This window comes from Alligator mississippiensis, chromosome 5, assembly GCF_030867095.1.
Source record: "Alligator mississippiensis isolate rAllMis1 chromosome 5, rAllMis1, whole genome shotgun sequence".
NCBI lineage: Eukaryota > Metazoa > Chordata > Crocodylia > Alligatoridae > Alligator > Alligator mississippiensis.
Genome location: NC_081828.1, coordinates 97,824,128 through 97,848,776, shown reverse-complemented (window position 1 = coordinate 97,848,776; position 24,649 = coordinate 97,824,128). Strand labels below are relative to the sequence as shown.

Sequence of the window (24,649 nt, the reverse complement as noted above, 5' to 3'; positions counted from 1 at the left end):
GCCCCTTGACCATGTCGGTGGCCCTCCTCTGGACCCTCTCAGTGCTAGCTCTCTTGAAGTGCAGCGCCCAGAAATGGATGCAGTACTCCAAATGTGGCCTGACCAACACCGCATAGAGGGGAAGGATCACCTCCCTGGATCTGCCTGTGATGCATCTGTAGATGCATGACAAGGTGCAGTTAGCCTCACTGACTGCTTCCTCACATTGGCGGCTCATGTTCATCCTGGAGTCAACAATGACTCCAAGATTCCTTTCTGCCTCTGTGTTGACAAGAAGGGTGTTCCCCAGCCTATAGGTGTTTTGTTGGTTCCTTCTTCCTAGATGCGGTACCCTGCACTTGTCTGCATTGAATTTCATCCTATTCTCATCCATCTACCTCTCTAACCTTCCTAGATATGTCTGGATTCTGTCTCTCCCCTCCAGCATGCCCACCTCGCCCCACAACTTGGTGTCGTCAGTGAATTTGGACAGTGTGCATTCCACACCCCCATCCAGATCGCTGATAAAGATGTTGAACAGTACAGGGCCAAGCACTGAGCCCTGGGGGACTCCACTGCCCCCATCCCCCCAGGTTGAAAATGGTGGTCCGCCACCACTCCCTGGGTGTGACCGTCTAGTCAATTTGCCACCCATCTGACTGTGTAGGCATTGATGCCACAGTCACCTAGTTTTTTTGAGAGAACATAGTGAGAAACAGTGTCAAAGGCCTTCTTAAAGTTCAGGAAGATGACATCCACCTCGACACTCTTGTCCAGGTGACCAGGAGCAAGTTTGTTCCCAGTCAGCCATCCGTATGTATTCTATTACACAGTATTTACTCATGAGCAAATTTGCTACTTGTATTTACAGGGATAAAATTTACTTAGGATTAGACCAAATTACTGTTCAGTAAACATTTGCACATGTAGATGTTGATGCTTACTGCTCTGATGAATTTGCTCTAATCGTGAATAAAGTGTCTCATATAGATGTATCTATGGAGTACCTCTTGCTGTGGTAGATCATCCTTGAGCATTGGGTCTGAAATTATGACTCCATTTATTCTGTTCATGTCAAGGAAAAGCACTTTGTTCTTCTTGTGTAAGAGGACATAAGCCAGCCCACTCTGTGTGTGCGTGCGTGCGTGTGTGCGTGTGCGTGTGCGCGTGCATGAGACAGAATGGGAGAGAGAGAAAAAATAATCAAAGGCCGCTAAATGTTATAGGCTTTGCTGCATCAGTAACTTTAGTCATCAACAACTTTCATGTATGTTGTGAATTTCCAGTGTGACCTGAAAAACCTTGTGAAGTTTGAGTACACCAAAGGTATAGTCAGGTATATGTAGCTGCACAGTGTTTCCAGTAGGAAGCAGGATTTAACACATCCTGCTTTTATACAAATTAGCAACTGAAATTGCTCCTGTATGTGCTGAGGCAGGGCTGAAGAAAAACAGGTACCATTTGACGCAATAGGGGTCCGCTAACATTTAGGGTGAGAGATGGGACCATGGTGGCGATGGCAGGATTGGGCATGCTGAGGAGTGATGCAGTGGGTAATGAAAGGTAGGTTGTGGGAACATGGGCTAGCATGCCAGTGCTTTCCTTTGGACTGTGATGTACCAGGCTGTCTTGGGGTCACCCTGTGCCCAGTGTCACAGATTCCATAGATTCCATAGACAGGCTCTTGCTTATGTGAATTGATGACATAATTCATTATTTAATGGCAGTAAAGCAGGAAGACTAGGTACAGACATTCAGAAAGTCTGAGGCAGAATCAGTCTAAATTACACGGTTTTCTGTAAGTGGCATAGTTTAGATAGGTAGCAAACACAACACACATTTGCCCTTTGAGGCAGCAGGGGGAAGGGAGCAAATCTTAGACCAGGTTCTGCCATTTATAAGCAGAACTTTGTATGTTGAACTTCTGTTCTGTTTTGAGTATAGACTGGTTTTGTGTGCTGGACTTTTGTTCAGTTACGGGTATAGACTAGTTTCTGATCACTTATACCAGTAAGAGTGTAAGATATGTACTTGGCTGAAGAGTCCTTGTGTCAAAATGCCTAGGCCAAACCTTAAGCCAGTGGGAGCCATTTTCCTTGCCCCAAACTCCTAATTTTTCCATCGTATGAGTTGGGGTGGAAATGCTTTTACCTATCTTGAGGTGGTTGCAGCACATGCTCCCATGACCTTCAGGCTTGATTAATTACATTTCTACTTCCCTGGGCTACCAGTGATGTTGGTCTATCACTTGCAGTGTATTAAAAAGGCAGCAGTAGGGGTTGTCCATAGATATAAAGTCTTGTGGTTTTGTCCAACCTGTTTCTTTGGCTTCTTATGAAATGGCAGTATAAATGTTATTAGTGTGTAGAGCTCTGACTGGCACTGGCTGTAGTTATGTTTGAGGCCTCAACCGCATAGATTGTTGTACCTGCTCTCCTCGCTGTGTTTAAGGGTTGTCACCATTGTGACTGAAACCAATAGATAATTGAGCTCTTGCAGGAGTAGGCCATGGTGCTATTGGAACTAGTTTCACCTTGAAATCAGTTAATTTCTTTCCTCCCTGATTTTAAGGAACAAAACACCTTAAAATAGTTCCATAGGACTTTCTACATTCTGCTATTGTTGTTTTTTGTTTTTTTGCTACAACTATTTTAATGATGTTGAGCTAGGGAGCTTATGTTAACATATCTTTTCATAGAGAGAGGTACTTTTATAAGTACAATATTTTTGAGGGCCACTTCAAATATTATTTCTACAAGGGCCCCACAACTTTGGAACATGCTCTTGCCTGTCACTCCCCCATCCTCTTCTGCACAATAAAAACAGTAATTTAACCTTCAAGGAAAACACTAAGGCAGGGGTGGGCAAAATAAAGCCCATGGGCCAGATCCAGCCTGCCAGCTCATTGGATCTGCCCCACAGGCTGGCACCCACCAATTAATTGTATCTGGTAGGCCTGTGTGACTAGAGAACTATTCTATTGAGATTTGGATTGAGCTGATTCAGAGCCCATCAATTCGATTTGGATTGCTTTTGCAAATCGATTTGGAAGATTCGGTGCTGATTTGGAGAGATTCAGCCATAGAGTATAATGGGGAATCAATGAAATATCTATGACTGTGTACTTTTTTGGCTGAATCTTGCAGGGATGGTAGCCCCTGATGTGGCCACAAAGCCTGCCAAAACTCATGACATGGGTGACACTGTTTGTGTGTTAAGGCACAGTGGGATGAAAACTGCAGGCCTTCTAGGCCCTTCTGTGGCCATGAAGCCTGCCAGCTGTAAAGGAGATACATGTAGGGGGAGTCTGGGTTCTGGGGCCCTGCACTTCCAGCTGCTGACAGGCAAAACTCATGACATGGGTGCTTGTGCAACTGACTGTGTCTGTCTTAGGGTGCAAAGGGTGAAAACTGCAGGCCTGCTAGGCCCTGCTGTGGCCACAAAGCCTGATATCCCTCAAGGAGATAGGTACAGGAGGGTATGGGGCCCTGCACCTCCAGCTGCTGACAGGCAAAGCTCATGACATGGGTGGGTGACACTGTGTGTTAACGTGCACCCTCACTGGCGCTGGGGTTTCTTCACAATATGGTAGTGTGCCTCAATGAGGTCTCCTCCTCCCCTACAGCCTCAGACTGGTCCACCACTTTACAGGACAACAGGCAAAATAACTTAATGACTCAGCACCAGCAGCATCTCAGGTAGCCAAACTGTTAGCCCTTCTTTCGTCTCAAGTAGTAGCACATGTGTCTGCTAAGATGCAACCTCGCTGTGCAACTGTGTGTGTGTGTGTGTGTGTGTATTTGTGTTCAGGTGTGCCCTTCCTGGTCTTGGGGCCTCTCAATAACATGGTAGCGTGCCCCAGTGAGACCTCTTGCTCCCCTACAGCCTCAGTTCAGTCCACCACTTTACATGGCAACAGGTAAGACAATCTGGTGTCTTTTTAGTAGGGCAACTGTATAGGTAGAGAAATGTATTTTAGCAAACTTTTGAGCTGAAAAACCCTTTGTCAGGTGGAGGAAGCACCTGCAGTTTGTGTGTCTGCTGGTCCTGGATAGAAGGAATAGTAAAGAAGCCAGAGGCTGGCCTGGCATGGAATGTAGGCAAGCAAGTCAGTCAGTGAAAATGGAAATGGAGGCATCAGGGGGTGAGGGACAGGCTGGAGTGGGAGGAAAGGGGGATGTAGCAGTTCAGGTAAAATTGCAGAGGTACCTAGGGTGTCAGGATGTCCTGCAGGTTGTAGTGTGTCAGAATTTCACTGTCTATATTGAGTCCATGAGCTTCTGTACCTACTAATAGAAGTGCAGTTCATAGACCCAGCTCTGAAAAGTGGTTTGTACATTCAAACAAACACCTAACCTCGTCACCAGAACTGAAGCCAACTTCCTACAGCTCAAAACACAAAACCTGCCAACTATCTCCACTACCCCCACAAACTGCACACCAGAATCTATCAAAGACAACAATACCCAACTACCGGTGGGGGCACAGGTACAAAAAAACCCTCCGTCTCTCAGGCCTGATCCTGAAAAGGAACAATTTACAAACCACTTTTCACAGCCGGGCCTATGAACTTCACTTCATCAGTCTCCTAGGAACAGAAACTCATGGACTCAATATAGGTTAGACAGTGGAATTTTGACACACTGCAACCTGATGGACACCTCCATTTCCATTTTCACACCCTCTTCCCCCACCATACTCACAAATATCTCCCACACCCGTACATCCACCCACACCCCCTCACGCAACCCACCATACCACCACACCCATCCAACACTTCCACACACCCCACACACAACCACACCTCCACACACCTCCACTCCACACCCACACATACACCCTACACCCACATATCAGGGCAGGGGAGTGCGTGGATGGAGTGGAGGGGGAGGTGGTGAAGGAGGTCAGCTGCTCACAAAGCCCCACCGGACAGGCACAGGACAGACAGGTGAGGTGGGAGCAGCAGCAGGAACCAGCGCAAGCTTGGTGCAGCCCCACTGGATAGGTGTGGGACAGAGACCAAGGGTGCCAGGCTTGGCTACCTGGCCCTGCTCCCCTGTCCCAGAGGCTTCTCTTGCTATCCACTGGTGGCAGGTGCTTTCCTGCCCTTTGCAGCACACTGCAAGTCTGGCAGGCAGCCCTGATACCCCTCCCCTCACCTGTGGCTGGTCTGGGCTCAGCCACGTCACAAAGAGCGGGCAGAGAGGAAGCTGGCAGAGGGGAAGCCCCCTACACACACACACACCCAACCCACCCAAATCCCAATCACACCCTACACATGCACCAACACCCCCTCACACACTCCACCATATCCACACACCCACCCAACACTGTCCCATACACTGCACAACTCAACCACACAGTACACCATCCCCACGCACATCCACACATACACCCCTGCCCCCACCTCACCATACCCACACCTGACACACACACATCCTCCACCCTCACCATACTCCTACACATCTCCCACACCCATACATCCACCCACACCCCCTCACACAACCCACCCCACCACCACCCCACCACACCCATCCAACACTTCCACACACCCCACACACAACCACACATTCCACACCCCCTCTCACTCCTCCATGCACCCCTCCACACCCACACATACACCCTACATCCACATATCCACACATATACCTACACCCCATCACTCATCCCACCTGCCACTATACCCACACCCACTTCCAACACTGCTGTACACACCCCAGGCCCCCTCTTACCCCTCCACACCCTCCACTGTACCCACACCCCCCACACCTCAACCACACCTACACACACACCACCCCACACATATATCCCACACTCACACATATCCCACAACCCACACACCCCACCTGCATCATACTTACACCCCACACACCCCCAACCACACATTCCCTCCCACATATACCCTGTACCCCATCACAAACAATATATAAGCAACACTCCCTGCCCCAGAGGAGAGATTTCCAGTGGCAAAGGTCAGGAGTTACGTGGGGTTGGAGTTCCAGTTACCAAATGGTGAACAGGAGGTGGGGCACCTGTCAAGGGGTGGGTTTACCCATGCAGCCCTTGACATCTGACCAAAACTCATTAAGTGGCCCTCCAGATGAAATAATTGCCCACCCCTGCACTAAGGGCTGTTTCTCTCTCTCTGTATCTTTTCTCTTCCTAAGACATTTGATAAGAATAGCAAAAATAAATAGAGTCTACTCTCTGTGGCTGCTGGACTATTTAATTGTGGAAAGTTTATATTCTTACACTTTAAGACTGATAAAATGTCTTCACATTTGGCCCTAGCTGGTTCTTTTTTTGAAATTAGTAAATGTATAAAACCTGATATTCATGGGACATCTCTTATCTGAACATCTATAATTTACCATAGCAGGGTACTGGAGGTGACAGACAGGTGAAGGCACAGAGATGTTCCAGATACAGTTTCAAAGCTCACTGAACTGTGAAGCGGCTTGTGCACAGACTCGCTCTATCTGTGGCACAGGAGCATAACTACGAGTGGGCAAGAAGGGCACTCACTGAAGGTGTCAAGTTAGGAGGGCTGCAGGTATCAGTCTGAGTCTGTGGTCCACCAGAAACTTTCAAACAGGTTTGGCTGCTTTTGTGGGTTGGTTGCAGTTTGGCCAGGATTGCTTAGAATTTCCTAGCTAAGTAAGTTTGCTGCACCCTGCTTCCAGTCTTAGAACTGCCCTCTTCATCCTGGATCTCAAAGCTCACATAACTGTCACCATTGCCATTCTCAGAACTGTGTCCCCCATCTGCCTCACCCAGGCACCACTGCAGGGTTTGCCTTGTTAGGCCATTGATATGTCACAGCCCAAAACAGCAGGCCTTAACCCCTGGATTTCAAATTCATAGATTATTAGGGGCTGGAAGGGACTTTCATCAGGTCCAGCCCCCCTCCCCCCCCCCCGCTTTAGGCAGGAAGACAACTGGGGTCAAGTGACCACAGCAAGGTGACTGTTCAGTCTCCTCTTGAAAACCTCCAGGGTAGGTGACTGCACCACCTCTGGAGGGAGTTTATTCCACAGTCTGGACACCCTGACTGTGAAGGAGTTTTTCCTGGAATTGAGCCTGAAGCGTCCTTCCAGGAGTTTGTATTCATTGGTCCTGGTGTTCCCCAGGGGTGCCCTAGTGAACAGTTGTTCACCAAGCTCCTGATGCACTCCTCTGATATAGCAGTAAGCCGCTATCAAGTCCCCTCTCAACCTTTTCTTCTTTAGGCTAAAAAGGCCCAGGTCCCTCAGCCTTTCCTCGTATGGCTTGCCTTGCAAGTCCCTCATCATACTGGTGGCTCTTTTCTGGACCACCTCAAGTTTTTCCACATCCTTATTGAAGTACAGTGCCCAGAACTGGATGCAATACTCCCCCTGTGGTCTCACCAGTGCTGAGTACAGTGGGAGTATCACTTCCTTAGTTTTACATGACCTGCATCGGTTGATACATGCCAGCGTGTTGTTTGCCCTGCAGCTGGAGTACTGTGTCCAGTTCTGGGCACCCCACTTCAAGAGGGATGTGGACAACATTGAAAGGGTCCAGAGGAGGGCCACCCGCATGATCTGGGGACAGCAGGGCAGACCCTACAATGAGAGGCTATGAGACCTGAACCTGTCCACAAGGCCTGTGATAATCTCCAGAGCAGAGTTTTCAACAGCGGATCTGGAGGAGGGCCTGAGGGAAAACTACAGTTACAGGTAGAGCCATCCTGCACATGGGGGAGCCTCCAAGGAGACTGTGAATGTTCATAGCGTTGCAGGGCAGGCCAATGCATAACAAAGACTGGACTAAGGGATTTTGTCTTAATCATTGCAATTGGGATCTTGAGAACCTGATCCTGGGTAAAGAGGACATAGATAGAGCCTGACAAGAAGGCTGAGAGAAGCTGGGGTTTTCTTTTTCTTTTTTTTTTTTTTTTTGCTGTTTCTTTTGATTTTGAGCACAGGCCAAGACCAGGCCTGGAATGGTGTACCTAATAGAAACCAAAGGCCACCCTAGGGTAGAGGGCCAAATAAGACTGCAACAGGCAGCACAGTGACCTGGCTGCAGAAGAATTTGGTGAGCACCATCTGCAGAGGCTAGGCTGGGGTAAAGGGGAGGTTTGGAGCCCCATAGAAGAAACAGGGATCGAGACCAGGCAGGATCACCATGGTCAGTGCCTCCTGGGAATATAATTCATCAAAGTCATGGCAGGAGAGAAAACATAAGACCAACTTCCTGGCAGACCAGGTGATCCAAAGCCAAGGTCCATCCTGTCACCACCTGTAGGCAGACAAGCTCAGGGCAGTGGTAGTAAGCCCTACAATACCTATCACCGTCACACTGACCTAGCCAAGTGTCCCTTCCAGTCTATGTCCGGGTAATTGAAGTCACCCATGACTACCAAGTCCCTTGCATGTGTGGCCTCTGTCAGTTCTTGAGAGAACTCCAGATCCAGGCCCTCCCCTTGGTTCGGTGACCTGTAGTAAATGCCCACAGTCAGGTCTTTCTCACCTCACACTCCCTGTAGCTTGACCTAAAGGGTTTCAAGCTTCTTATCTTTGGGCCATTGTCAGCCTCCAGAGAGGTGTACTGCTCTCTCACATAGAGAGCTACCCCTCCAACTTTTCTCCTTATTCTGTCCATTCTGTGCAGGGTGTAGCCCTCTATGGCTATGCTCCAGTCATGCAAGGAGTCCCACCAGGTCTCCATGATCCCTACCAGGTCATATTGCCTACTAGAGAGCAGGAGGGCTAGCTCCTCCAGCTTATTCCCCATGCTCCTGGCATTGGTGCACAGGCAGCTGAGGCCCTCATTTTCCTGAGATGCTGTGGGAGAACCATTTGGTTACCACTTTCTGAAACAATTGTACTAGTGGCCTCCACAAGGGAGCTTTCATGTGTGCCAGTCCCTGGGCATGCTCCACTTGGCATTTCCCCATCCCCCAGGAAAGTCAGTTTAAAGTCCTGTTCAGCCTAAATCTAGGACCTTAGACCACTTGGCCACAATACCCATGGGTCTCAATGAACTATATGCACTGAAGAATTGACTTCCTTTTGTAATCTTTTTATAAAGGATATGCCAGCAATTTTTAAAAAAATAAATTTTATTTAAAGTATTTCAGTTTATTGGTTGCAGCTGATATGCTACCTCTAAACAACTTGAAAAAATATTTCTGAATATTTACTTCTTGTGCATAATTCAGTTGCCATGTTGTATGGTAGCTGACTTGCATGATCAAGTATGGTTTTTGCTTCAGGTGAGTGGTGACTATACAAAAATATCTGGCAAATAAAGTTTTTTATGTGCACATAGTCATTAAAGAAACATAGTATAAATTCTCACAGAAAAAGAAAATGAAAGAGATCATGAATTAAGGTCATATGACTTGATAGTTGTTTTCAAGTGTGCGGTCAGAATTTACTTAGGCATAATGTTTAAAATTAGTTTAATTTGGGCTTTTAATTTACATTCTGTAATGGAAAAGCTCAAATCCATCATAGTACCATGTGTAGTATTTGCCCAATAGGGATGATTAGCATTTCTGTGATGATTCCTTTATCATCACAGAAATGCAGTTGTCTGAACAAAGTAACTTAGTACCTACAGTGTTCACAACAGTGAATCTGGAGCCACAGATATAATGCAAATAAATAAAAAAATATTAAATTTGAATGTTAGAGATGCTTTTTTTTCCACATGAACAATAGACAATCTGCAGTGGGGTTTTTTCATTGCTACTACAATGAATTGTAAGATTTGCAAGGAAGTGCTTATATTCTTTCCTAAAGTTCCAAGGAAGTTCTAAATACATTCAGATACTCCTCTGAGAAACAATAATTATTTTGATCCATGCATGCACTTCATTTTTTGTGGTAGAATATGTCACCAGAAGAGTAGATTAGTCTGAGTCAACCACATATTACTTTTTCAAATATTCAACAAATGTCATGTGTAGGTTTAGCTGTGATTATTTAAAATCATTCTAATGGAGGCAGTAAATAATGGAACGGCAACTCATTGATCTTAATCTCATTTTTATAACAGTAATGTTTTTGAAAAAAATACGGTATAAAATAAAAAATATGTAAAATAAGTAGTTAATTGTTTCTGCAGATTCATTCTGAAGGCCTGTTTCAAGCCAAAATCCCCACCTGCATTACACAGATATGGCAGTAATTTATTCCAGGATGGTGTTCACAAAGATAAATGTAAAAGCCCATCTCACAATGTCTTCCTTAACCTTGGAATAGATTAGATAAAATCCCCTGGTTGATAATAAACCATATGATTTGTTAGCTTTAGTGATATCCTGTCAAATAGTCATACTCTCCAGCACTGTAATAATGATCTCATATTCAATTAATTAAATTAGAAATAAAGGGTGGAATTACAAAGGAAGGTTCCTGGTAGAATAGTGAACCAGGAAATAGGCTGGACTATCTTGATATTGCTGTTATTTAAGGCAAAGGCCAAAAATCTTCCAGGGCTTTCAATATCAGCAGGATCAGGTCCAGTAAACAACTTGTTTCTTAACTTACATTTACAATTCTGTCAAGCTGAACTTTTCAAATAATTGTCCAAAATCTTTGCAAAACTGTAACTTGTAGTACTCTGTTTTTTTGAATTGCTGAAATGTTGCAGCCAGTTCTGTCAGAAGTTCTCATTAGCTGTATCTGAGCTTGTACTAGTGTGTTATGGCAGGTAAGTGGACAGCCATTGGCAGTGTAGATTGTGTACTGCATTCAGCCATGGTGTAAATTTCTATAATCTGCCAAACAAGAATAGGGATGATTGAAGAAAAGGTAGGAGGAATGCAAAAAGCAAGAGCCAGTTTTCACTCACAGCAGTACTAGTGTAAAGCTGAAGATTTTTACTGATGATCAGTTCAGCTTCTTTGGATAAAGACTGTTGAAGAAAAGAGCACAACTTTGACCATCTGTTTAAACATTGTGATGCTGAGGAAAAAGCTTGTATGGGGTAGTAAGCACCAAGAATGGAAACAGGATATGTATACAAGTGGAAGGACACAATAAATGGGTTAACAGTCCTGTATCAAAGCTCTTAATATATTTAGTTAAATAGAAGGAGCACCTGCATCATAACTGGAGTGCAGATTGAATAGCTGGAGTGACTAAATTTCACATTTCAACTCATATTTATTAATCAAAATGGAAAATACAGTGTTGAGATAAATATGTTAACAACATTGATAAAAAGGGGCTTTTTAGAAGTGGTTTGAACAACTGCTTATTCACCAATGATTTTGTCAGGGAGTGATCTTTTAAGCATTTGAGACCCACCCTAGACATGTGCATTGTTTTCCCCAATAAAATGTTTATAGGTTATAGCAAGGTCTGTTTGGAAGCAGAAGGCAGGGAATAAATGAAAATGACTTCTCCAACTCTGGAGAGACTGAGGAGAAGACTGGATTTTTGAAGGGCTTTTTCCACAGAAGAATTAGTTGATTTCCATGGCCTTCCAGAGAAAATCTGGAAAGGGACCAAAGACTGTTTTTGGAAGGACTTTGGGGAAAGGCTGATTTACTGTAGGGGCCAATAAAGTGGGTAGGGGAGAGATCCAGAAGATCTCCCTAGTGAAAGTGGATCAAAGCATTGATTTTGCAGGATGAAGCAGAGTTCACAGGAAGTCTAAACTGAACATGTGTTTCCTTGTCTTTGGGCTGAGAAGAGGAAGAGGAAATTGATTCTTAAACAAATTCATACTGCACTCAAGTGTGAGCTTACTGTGACACTGGCAGGGAGCCCAGAACAGGAATGGCTCATGAGTTGCTGAATTACTGCTTAGCTTGGAGCTTTGCCTTTAAGGGGAGACAGGTCTGCAAGGACTCCATTACAAAGGAAAAGTAGATCATAGAGACCAGTGGGGGCCAACATTTTTGCCAGGCATGCTACAAAGTAAGCCCAAATCTCTCCCTGAGTGATACTCTGATCCTCTTTCCTCTCCTATTTTGTTGCTCTGCTTTCTGCTGCCTACCTGATCTGACAGGTGCTGCACACTCAGGTTGCCCTTGCCTCCTGTGTAGATCTATGAGAAGGATCTGTGGCCTAAGGATTGTGAAGGCATATCTCTTTGTTTTGGACCCAGGGTTACTGCAGAAGATTGTGACTTTGTTTTGTCCAGATAAAAGTGCCAAGTCTGCCAGACAAAAGCAAACTAAGGTACTGAGGTTGGGAAAACTGATGTGGGTGGCATCCCACAGTATCAGTACCTGATACTGTAAGTTTCCCCTGTCCCTGTCACAGCTGTGAGGCTACAAATATTACTCAGATATAGTCCCACTGGGCACATCTACATGAGACACTACTGCTCAGTTATTACTGTGCATTTATCTTGTATTAGCAGATAAAAGTCTAGAGCTCCCCCTGGTGTTGGCAGGGGCCCATTGTAGGGCCCCATGAGATAGGAGCAGTTTGTGGCCATGGGCCATGTGTAGATGAAATGAGTGGTGTGTGCATGACACTTTAAAGCAGCTGAAATGCTTTTGCACCACTTTAATGGTGTCAGTGTTTGCATGCCTTGGTGGCATATTGCACATTAATTCAAGCTGCTGTAGGAAATTTGGTGGCATGATGTGTCTTAAATGACTTGGGGCACAGCAAACTAAAACTTCTCCAAGGAGTTTTACTTTGCTGCCCCTACAGCTGCGGAGCAAAGCACTAAGCTATACAGGAAGCCCTGCAGGCAGACTGGCAGCAGCCTGGGAAAGCAGCTCCACCCAGGAAAAGCAGTGAGCCTGATCTTCCCCCGCACTCCCCTGGAGCCTGCCTGCTTGCCTGTCTGAGCTGTGTGGGGGCCTGGTGCTTCCCTCTGCAGCTGCAGTGACCCTTGAGACCACCTAAGCCAGATGCCTGCAGGCGGGTGCCACCGGGGGAGGCGGGGCACAGCTGCTGTGGAGGGAAGCACCAGCCCCTCGCCCCCACATCCTAGGGACTGTTCCACTTGCTGACAGCATGCCCTCCCCTCCCTGCCGGAGAGGCAGGTAAGTCAGTGGGGTGTAATTGGCCCTAAATTAAGCAGTGTTTTTTAAAACCTACCACTTCAACTTAGGCCCCCCATTTCATCTACACATGCCTATAAGCAGCAAATCTGCTCCCCCTTCCCTGTGTGTGTAGATGCCTGCCCAGGAACATTTACTCTCAAGTAGTTTACTTGTGATTAAACTGATCCCAGATCAAATGCAAGTGTAGACTTGCCCACTGAGTAGTAAATTTCACAGGTTTGAGCTCTTTGGGGAAAATTGGTGAGGCAAAGAGTTAGGGAACCACTGAAACACAAAAGCCTTTCTCTGCCATCATTTTAGGTTTATTGAATCAGCAGCTTTTCTTAAAATAGAAAGTTAACATGAACTTTTGCCATAATGCATTAGCATTCTCTGTTATAGATTCCACATTAAAGATGAAAGAGGAGGAAACTGAAGTATAGCCCTTGCGGTACAGAAAATGTCATTGCCTAATATTTCAGAAGGGAATTGGATGAAATCAAGCACTGTAATGGCAATAGTAAATGACTGGTATTTGGTATATATTTTAATAATGGTTTTATGTCATTTTAAATCTAGTGTTTGTAATTAGTAATTACTTAGTGTTTGTAATTCTGTGTTACAGAACTGAAGTCCACAATGTTTTAACATATTAAAGTGGTGTAAATCTATTTGTAAAGACAATTTTGAACTATAAAGGAAGTGCCAAGTAGACACGGATGGGTATTGATACTTGAGAATGTGGAGGAGGTAAACCCTTTTTAAAAGACTAGCTGGAAGAAAAATAAATAGACAAAACGTCAGACTGGCATAGAATTGGATGCAGGGAAATTATCTTTTACAAACTAAGGCAGAGACTTCATACTGTGTGGTTGGTGTCAGTTCATTACACTTCTACTGAAGTTAAGAACTTCTACATGATCAGCTTTCATTATTAGATTTCTTTCTGTATGATTTGACATCGTGTGAAGTCATAATTGTGATGAAAGTAACAGGTTAAAATCTTAAGGTTGTAAATAGAAATTGAAAAAAGTTTCCTCTTATAAGGGTAAGAAATACAGGCAGTCCTCAACTTACGTCAGCTTGACTTGTGGTGATCCACACTTCTGGTGCTCTGCATTTTACGCCCCTGTTATTATTTACGGTGCTGATCCTTGCATTTACGGCAGGCAACAGTTGAGGCACCGGGGCTGGTGTGGGACATTTACCAGTCGTAAGCTCAGGAGAAACAGGGACAGGGGCTGGGGACTGGCACCAGGGACCTGCTCCACTTCCCAGCCCCAACACCATATGCCTCTTCACTCCCAGAGGCATGGCAAGGCGGGGCTGGGGGCTGGCATGGGCTCTGCCAACTCTGGGGAACTGCTCTGCACCCCTGCATCACCTTGGGGAGTGGAGCAGGTCCCTGGAGCCTGTGGAGCCCACGGAGCAGTTCCCAGCCCCCGTCCCCACCTTGCCATGCCTCTGGGAGCAAGGAGGCACAAAGCATTGGGGCTGGAAAGTGGAGCAGTTCCCTGGAGGTGGTGGAGCCCACATCAGCCCCCAGCCCCAGCCCCCGTCCCTGCCCTTACCTTGCCTCACCTTGGGGAGGAGACACTACCTGCCCTACATGAGGACTGAGGAGCTTACCTTCAGTAAGTGTCCCACACCGGCCCCAGTGCCTCCCTTAGTTACTGCATTGCACTTTAGAAAGCTTTGTACAGTGTATATAATTTATCGGGGTATATCATTTATAGCTGATGAAATAGTTGATTTAAAAGCTTTCTAAAGTGCAATGCAGTAAGTCGAATCTGATTTTCCCATGGAACCAATGTTATAATAGGTGGTTACATTCCTTGATTTCTATAAAAAGTTGGGTTTCATTCCTTACCAATGAACCCCCTATTATAACATTGTTTCTATGGGAAAATCAGATTTGACTTGCATCGTTTCGACTTACAACACCTTTTCCTGGAATGGAACCTGCTGTAAGTGCGAGGACTACCTCTACATTTATTAGGAAAGAATGCTTTTGCAAGCCTGTGCTGTTGTATGTAAACCATGTGACAGTGTGTATTCTTTGCTTGACCGATTTCTAGCTGTTTTTTTTAAATGTAATATGAAGATGGACGCTGGAGTATAGACTTCTTGACCTCCATGTAGCCAGAATCTAAAAAATACAAAGTTATGATAAATGTGTCTCAGCAAATGTTTTCATACTTCTAGGCCTAGGTGGAAAGAAAGGTGCAATGGTTACTGAGGTTCCATAGTATGCATTTTTAGCAATGAAAAGGATAAATCCAAATTATTTTGCTAAGGAAAAAGCTGAAAAAATTGGGGATGGTAGCCAGTAAAATGACATTTCTAGAAATTAACCATGGCTTGTTTGACAAGGTTTTTCGGGTAAATCCAATATCTTTTATTAGACCAACTCAAATAGTTGGAAAAATTCTTCTTAGCATGGTTTATTTGGATTTTTTACTGTCCAGTAGCTACAAAAAAGCAAGGTCATTTTACATAGTGCATTCTGAGTTTATTCAGTCGGGTTGCTTAGTTTAAAGTTTCATGACATTTCTTCTGAATGGTTGAGCCTGTGCTCTGTGTTCATGACACTCCATTTGGATTCTCCAAGGGAGAATCTTCAGTACAAAAATGTGTTTCTCTGTTTATCAAGGCCTTCAATCTTCCTTTGGGAATTTCCTTGTTTATGTAGACTAGTATGGGTTTATTTTTCCAGTAATTGGGAGACTAATTAAGCTTCACATTTCTAGGCAACATACATCCTGGAAACTAGATCATGTTTAGACCATTTTTCTTGAGAGACTAAAGAAAAGGGATATCAAAGCCTAGTAGTCTCTTGAATTCTTAGTTCCCATAGGCTGAGACATTGGTGTGTGATGCATCAAAACAGACTATTATTCCTCGTAAAATAAAGTCATATTAATATGATTCTTGCCTATAATCTGTTTGTGTAACATCTAACCCTTTCTAAAGAAAGTTTTCAGGGCAAAAGAACATTGCAAAAGCTAGTGGCTTAAAACTTTTTAGTGGAAATAACCCTTCTCTAACATAGCAAAACTTCAGAGATACAAAATTGCCTGAAATTAAATGGTAACATATTTCTATGTGAAATTTGTTGCACCTTGTATGAGTTTGTTTGGTATTGTGGCACAGAAAATTAATGTAAGGTAGAAATGAATTTACTGGGTATCTTGTCTGATCATAATCATGTTTGTCCCTAATGCAATCAGTCAGTAAAAGTGAAAAATTGGTGACTAGGAAGTAAAATAACCATGATATTTCCTTTTGTGTTGCACTAAAGAACTCTTTGATAGTAGTCAGTGTTTGTTCCTTAGCTTGCCTTTCACCCCTCTTCTCCCTCTTTATCCTCCTCATCCTCCTCTTCTCTCTGCTGGAACTGCATTTTTGTATTGCACTAGTAGCTAGACACCCCAGTTTGAAGTCAGGTTATAATGTGCTACAGATAGAAGATGGCAATTCCTGCTGGAGAAGGTTAATTTTTAGGAATGAAAATAAATATTTTCCCAAAGGCCAGAGCCTAGCAGGTCAAATTCCTATTGGAGAAAAAATTGGTGACATCAATGGTTCACTGTATTCTTAGTGTAACTGAGTGTGTATGCAATAAGGTCCTCAGACAAAAATAATTGCCAATAGCTGTAATAAACATGTTGGCTTATGTGTCTCCATCTTGTATATATCCCCCGTTATATAAAGTTTGGAATGAATTTTGGGTAACCATGTTGAGAGACAGGTTTGCAAGGCCAGATTCCATGTTTTTGCTGATGTAAAAAATAAAGCACTTGAAACCTGTTACTGTAAGGAATAGCACTCATTGTTAGGAGTCAAAACCTAACTGATAAACTCTGAGGCCATCCTAGTTAAATGGTTGTTAAATATTTATAACTTAGCTGAGGAGGGGGTCTTCATGATCAACCCCTTTTATTAACATATACACAATCAAGTTATAGATAGATACATGTCATTAATTGTATATACATGATTGAAAAATGGGGAAGTGGGGAATCATGGACCTGAGATGCTGGAAGAACTGAACAAGAGCTCAGAGTTCCTGTTGTCTGGCCTACATCTGGCCTTCCAGCTGTGCATATGTTTCTGCCTTTCCATTGCCAGATCTGAATGCTAGTTACATTTACATTTGGTTTTCAATAAAGTGATTTTCTTGAGAAGATAGGGGCATTCTCTCTCTTTATTCCAGGGCTCCATATGATGAAGTAAGCTCCCTTTGTCTCAGTTTGGGGATAGAGGGCTTACCTTCAAGAATGTTCAAGCTATCCTGTATTTCAAGGATCAAACATATCCCTGGTTCCCAGGGAGAAATCTCTATTAAAAACTGACTCTAGCTAGAAATTAAGGCAGCAAGTTCTCTTTGGCTGCTTTGCTTTAAACTCTGCACACCCTCATGCCAAGCCCAGAACATGCCCAAAAGAGGCATTGTGTTAGCTGGACATGGCTTGCCCAGTGTCTGTATAGATTAGGCACTTTAGTGGGGATTTTGGGGGCTTTTATCTAATAGCTGATTGAATGTGGCTGTCTCTAACTTTTGACCTCTAGGCAAGTACAAACTCTTCAGTGGAGACAGCATCAAAGTGAGCTATTCCACAATCTAATATGGAGAGAAGATGTATCCCAAGGTTAAGATGCTGGAGTAATTCAGTTTTTTTCTGCTGAAAGCCAATTAAGTTGTTTACCTGCAGAGATTGTGTTTCTGTTGTAGAATTCCAGTTTAATTGAGGCTAGATTGGTATCCTATATAGTTATGATCTGAGCTGTCAAAACCTCTCAGGATGGTAACTAGTGGCTGCTATTCTACTAGTGACCTCAGCCAGACTTGGAGCAAATATTGTAGATGAAGCAAAGACTAGTCATAATTACACTTCAGGTTATATGACATTTGTTGCCCTTGCTTTTCCTCCGGCTTCCCACATATCTAAAGAAGGGCTTTTTATTGTCCTGGAAACTTGTAGCCAGTTGGAGTTCCATCGCAGCCTTGGCTTTCCTGGTTTGCTCCCTGCAGCTGCGGACCAGTGCGGTATATTCCTCCTTGGAGGTGGATCCTGTCCTCCATCCTTTATAGGTCTTTCTTTTTAGATGCAGGAGGTCTGCTAGTTCCTTGTTGAGCCAAGTGGGCTGCTGTGCCCTTTTGCTGCCTTTCCTCTGAGACGGAAAAGCCTTAGCTTGTGCGTCTAGGATCGCTCCCTTGAGGAGCAACTACTCTTCCTGAACTCCCCTACCCTTGGGGTCATAGTCCCTTAGGGCTTCACCGACAAGTCTCCTGAGCTTGTCAAAGTCAGCTTTCCTGAAGTCAAGGACTTTTTCATTGCTGACTGACTTGCCAGCTTTGTGGTGAATAGTGAAAGTGATCGGCTCATGGTTACTGTCTCCCAGCTCCCCTTTGATTATTACGTCACTGACTAGATCATCCCCCTTTGCCAGTACCAGTAAAAGGACGCTTTACATTTTGTCAGTCCATAGACTTCTTGAATCAGTTAGAGCTCATGTGAGGAAGCTTTGCAACCATTTGAATTTGGCTGAGTGCTCTTCCTGGGTAGTGGAAGTCTCCCATGACAACCATGCACAAGGAGTGTGCAGCCTCAGCCAGTTATTTGGCTAATTGGTGGTCAAACTCTTCTTCCTTATTAAGTTGTCTGTAGTAGACTCCTACTATTGTGTCCCCTGTGCCATGTTCACCACAGATTTTAACCCAGAGGGTCTCCAGTCATCCACCCTGGGTGCCAAATATCAGCTTGCAGGGATGTGTAGATTTCCTTGACATAGAGAGCTACACCCCTGTCCCTTTTATCTGCGGAATCTCTCCTGTACAGGGTATAGCTGTCTATACCTGTGGCCCAGTCATAGGTGGAGTCCCACCAGGTCTCTGTGTCCAGTTTCAAGTTTCAAGTTTATTCAAGGATTAACTCCCAGTTATCTTGGTTATTTGTGATAACTCCATGATAACACTGTCTACCGTTTTATATTTTCAGAGACTCTCCATTCTTCTCAGTACAAAAATACCCTGGTGAAACTGTCTGCATTCCTAGTGGTAACATAAGGTAAATACAAGTTCCCAGGCTTTAAAATTGCACTCTTAACTTTGTATTATTTTTAAGAAAATATCTAAAAATCGAACATATTCTAAACATTAACTGGTTTATAGCTATCAGTTACGCATGAAAGATAGGTATAGCAATTTTGTTTTGTTTTCCATTGGACTTCATTACTACTTCAGAGGAATTACTGCATCTGATCAGTATTACGGAAGCAAAGAGGTGCAGGAAAATGTTTGTCTCACTTTTTTCATGGATTTCCATGGGTGGACTGTGAAACTTTTGGTGCCTATCAAGAGATGGATGTCCAAGAAATAAGCAATTTGATGTCCTTTGGTTCATAATTACTTTGTGGGAAAAGAATAGGTTTGAGTGGTTTAGGTTGCCTTTCTTGGCCAGAAAAACATAATACCGCAGCTCCCCGCCCTCAGAGAAAACAAACCAAAAAGGCTTGAGCAAGCAATTTTTCATTTTTTCAAAGTCTGCCACAACAACTCTTCCTTTAATTTTTTCAGTGCCAGCAAAACTGGAATTTTTATGCCCAGACTCGGTGAACTAAGCTTTGGCATCGCTGCTCTCAACAATTTTCTAAGAACTAAAAAGGACAGTGAAGGAAACAGAATTATTGTTCCCACTTGCTAATGAATTTCTACTTCTCTTTGATACGGACTTTCCTGTACAGTGGGGATCAGAAGTGGTATGCTTATCAGAATGACCTTTTGTGCTGCTGAAGCAGGGAAGGAGTTTTAACTTAATTCCCCTGCTTCCCTCCCCTCAGCGCTGCTTCTGACAACCCCATGTTACAGTTGCCTTCTCATTAAGCAACCCCCATATCCCTCCTCTTAATGAATTCCAAGCCTCCATTGTATGCTTCATATTTGCATATATCCCTAATTTTTTCAGTGGAACTTAATTGCAAATTATGCTTTTGGAATGGGGAATGGAAGGAAATAAGCACTGAATTATAGATACCTATTGGACAGCTAGGATTTGTACTGCAAACCCTTGCTGATGAAGCCACATTGCTTGTTGACTGATCCGCCAGAGTACCATGTAGTGAGTGAATAAAAATTCGCTCACTACATGGTACTCTGTCAAAGTCCTGGGAATAATAAATGGATGCTGAACAGCAATTATATAATTACTGTTTTGTGCATTAGTCAGAAGATGCATGCTTTGCTGATGTAGTCATTTTTTACAGATTTATTGTATATTTTAATTATACTGTTTTTTTAACAGCTAGATTTTTGCTTACTTTACTGATAATTCTACATATTTCTCTAGATGAATCTTAATATGCTTTTCTGATTAAGATGCATGATGCTGCTTTCTCTAATGGATGAGTGACATATTTCAGTGGTTCTGGTTCTGACTACTTCACTGCTCTCCAAACATTTCAAGTGATATCAAACTTCTCTTGTTCAAGTGATATCAAGCTTCACAGTTTGGCCTGCGGTAACCAGAATTGGTCATTTCAGCTCCCAACATAACCTCTGGAAATTATAAGTATACAGCAAGAGAGAATAAATCTGACATTTGTTGCATGCATGCCCCTGCTTCATCTCAAACAGGTATTGCTTTCTGGTTCCTTTTTTCTGTTTGCAGCCAGCATCACTATCACATGATTAGGCTAGAGAATGAAATAGCGTAGCAGTGGCTTGAAGCATTTTGATACATCACCTGTACCTGGGCACTCAGTATTTTGTCACATCTCGTGGGATTTGTTGATTCAATTATGTCACCTTTAATTTTTGAAGTAGTAAGCCAGAGCGATCTGTGAAGGTCCATTTACTTCACAGCTGCTGTCCTTTGGCTTCAGAAAGGATGGAAATGGCCCAGTGTTTTGAGTCCTTGCTGACCAGACTGCATTCTGTATCAGTCACTAGGGCTGTGCGAAATGGGCCCCATTCAATTCGGATATGGTCCAAATCAGGGACAGTGACTTGATCCATTGATTTGGATCACTCCCCCTGATTCAAGTCAGCTGAATCTGAATCTGAAGATTTGATGCTGATTTGGTGAATCAGCGATTCAGACACAGGCAGAGCTTTAAAAGTTTTTTTCTACGTACCTTCAGGTAACAGCATGTCTTGTGATCACTGCAGTGCTGGGGCACATGGAATGTTCCACAGGAGCACAGGGGGCTCTCTGGTACGCTTGGCAGCAAACCCAGAAGTGGACTGGAAGTACTTCTGGTCCACTTCCAGGTCCGCCACGGAGAGCACTGGGGGCCTCCTGTGTTCCCTTGGCTCAGTGATTGGCCACAGAGGGACCCTGGGTGCCCCCCTCCCCGACCCAGGAGGCACCATTTGCCAAGCTGCATCTGCCCCAGCATCACAGCGTTCAGAGCCCCTGTTACTTAGAGGTATGTAGAAAAATAATTTAAAGCTGTATCTACATCTGAATCTGTCCAAATCTCTCCAAATCGATTTGGAGAGATTAAAGTGCTCTGATTCAATTCGGATTTGGAGATTCAGCCACTAAATCGGGCCAAATTTCCTCCAAATCAAATCAGGGACTGAAGCTTCGCACAGCTGTATCAGTCACTAGGGCTGCAGGATATAATTCTCCTGATATGTTTAGCTCTTTGAAAAATCTTCACTGTAGGATGTTTCAATTCTTGTTCTGGACACAAGATGGTCACTGAAGCAGTTATAAATAAAAATGCAGTGTAGAGTTTGATGCGTTGTATTGGAATAGTTAGTTCTTCAGTGTTGACTTGCATAAGAAGATTTCATGTTCCTATTATGAAAAGATAAATCAAAATGGTTTAGATTATTCTGGAAAGTAATCAGCATTTTTCATTTTAGAAGCTAATTCCACACAAGCTGAGTTAGATTTTGGGCACTCATCATCTTTTTTTGATATTTCAGTTATTTATTTGCTATTTCACTGCAAAGAATAAATGCACATGCTAGTTTTATCAGATTTTTTTTCCCTTCACCATCCAGTGAAGAGTTAAGAATGTAGGAAGGAAGGCAGAGGGATAATGCTCTGGCATTCTTTAAGCAGAGAGAAGAGAGCTATTCACATTTCATGCAGGCAATGGATGGTTGCAATAGGAGAATAGGTGGTGACATTAAAAAGACAAGAATTCTTGAATACCAACACAAATTATCATCAAAGTACCACTCTCTAAACCTTCAAATGGACAAATGAAGGGAATTTTGAATGCTAGGCAACATTTTGTTGTTCCCTATACAATCACAGCCAAAATGTGCAGACATATTTTTCTAGGTCAGGACCTTACTAGTCTCCAGTGAATTTACTCTCTATCATTGCCACCATGGTGCATGATTGTGTCATAGTTCTTTAAATTTTTTTGACTTTCAGACTGTTTAAAGCCAGTGGTTCTAATTTTAATGTTTTGTGTCACTTCTAGATGCTTCTGGATACTTGGTTTTATAAGCTTTTTCTTAGCTAATGAAAACCTCTTTCAGAGGTCACTCTGGTTTCCCCTCCACCCCTATGTTGGAGAGGTTTTCAGCTACTGCTGCCACCAGGTGATAATGTTTCTTTCTTCAGCTGCTTTATTTTGCATCCATCCCCAATTGATCCTAAAGAAAAAATAAGTAACTAACATACAAAACCTAATTGTGATGTAGGAATACTGCATATGTCCTGATACATGTACAAACAAAGGATTTAAAGGGTTTTTTTGTTTTTGTTTTTAATTTAAAGCCTTCGGTAGTAACATAGCTTCCTCTCTGTTGCCCAAAGGTACATGATTTACCTCTCCCAAATCTCATTGCTTTTAGCTAGGTCTGTGCAGAAACTCTTTCATCAAACAATCTTCTCCCAGAACAGCCACTACTCACCAAATATCCCTGGTTACTAGAGTTAGAGAGAAGGAGAGCTGTAGTATGTAAAAATGGCTAATATTCATTTAAAATAACTTCTGAACTCACTGTTGTGGTTTTAGGAGCCCACACAATTCTGTCATAATAGCAAGTGTATCAGTATGGCTTGTCCTAGTGGGAGCTAGCTATAGTTGGAGTCCTGGGTCCTGAATGACAAAATTTTGTGCCATGATAAGATGTTGCTTTAATGTGTGTGGTACTTGTTAAATTGCTTTTAACAACATTAACAGCTTTTTAACAACTTTAGAAGGTCCTACCTAAGGATTTCTACTGAGTTTTTGAGGCTTACATGGTGAATTCTTGATTTCAGAAGTTTGGTCTGGTTTGTGTATGTAAAAAGGAAATTACTACTATATATAATAAGTAGATACCAATACATGGGCACCATTGTTTACAGAAGAAAACATAACAGCCATAATCTGGGATAAGGCACTTTGGGGGTGGAATTATGGCTGTCATACGTGGTCTTTGGCATATAGCATAGGTACCAAGGTGAGATGGCTGTAGGTTAAATAGAGGTTTTATTAATTACTTGCCTTTATAGGCTGATATAGAAAAAAAATGCTGTATAACAGCATGCACTCATCTATTTATAGGAGAACCACCACTGAGCAAAGTAAGCAATGATAAACCTTTCACATCTATGAGGGGGCATGTGATATTTTGTCAAAATTTTTCCAAGGGTCAGTGTCACAGAGTGAAAATTAACTTAAAACTTTCCTTATGGCATTTCTGTGGGATCACATTTGTCTGTCCACTTGGACAAATATAAAGGATAACGATCATATATCAAGTTGGGCAATACTGATGTAAGTAAAATTTGCTAATGAAGTATTAGAGGTGGGACTTTCAGAATGAGATGACTGTTCTGAGGCAGTAATGTTCTGCCATTAATACATGTTCTTTTTGGCTCTTCTGCATTGCTGGAGGCAGTTTCTATAACGTAAGTCTAAGAGGTGGCAAGTTTCACTTTAGATTCTCACAGGGGACTTCTGCCCATATTGCAAATCCACTAGCTTGTTAATTTATGGTTTTCTAAATTCAGATTTGTCCTCTTTAGCTTGACACTATTATGGGGAGTATCATAATATGGACACATGACTGATCACTTCTTGGCCCCTTGGGCTAAGATCATGTGTAGTCTTCAGGCAGCATAAGGATGCATACTTTTTTTTAATGATACTCCTACAGGCTAAGAAATTGTTTACCCATGACCTAGATTGATGACAGCTAATAATACAACACTTTGTACAACTGTCCATGTGGTATTTTGAAAACTATGTATTCCATAGAGAGATGCACAAGATTGTGTATGCACCACACAGCTTCTATGAATAAGGGAGAATCACTAAACTATATATCCAGGAAGAGATTCAAAGTACCCTATCACTCACTATTCCTTAGATCTTCAAGCAGTATATGGCATTCTTCTAACCAAATGCTTAACCAGTGCAAAATACTTTTTCTGCAACGCTAGTTTCCTCTGCCCCACTTTTGACTAGGTAGGCACTTTGACATGCACCTACACCATTAAACATGCAGAATGTTTACTCTTTGTTATTCAGCACAGCCATGAGACATAGTATACATGATGAACTGTATGGAGTTAGAAGAGTAACAGCATCAACTTAGCTCAGACAGCATTAGCAGTTAAGTTTAAAATATTGGGGAGTCAACTTTCCAGAAGTACTTAAATATAATCGCTCTTTCCATGAATCCCTTCATAATCCCTTACCATCATCTGCTTCTAAAATGTCACT

The 24,649-nt window shown here is 43.1% G+C and overlaps 1 long non-coding RNA gene across 2 annotated transcripts in view; it reads left to right on the top strand.

Annotated features, from left to right (window-relative positions):
- The window catches only part of LOC109282312 (uncharacterized), a 48,739-nt gene that overhangs the window by 21,440 nt on the left and 2,650 nt on the right, over window positions 1-24,649 (top strand). For both annotated transcript variants that reach the window (XR_002089254.2, XR_002089249.2), the window contains exon 2: window positions 18,967-19,035. This is a non-coding gene — a long non-coding RNA (uncharacterized LOC109282312). The remainder of the gene's footprint in view (window positions 1-18,966; window positions 19,036-24,649) is intronic.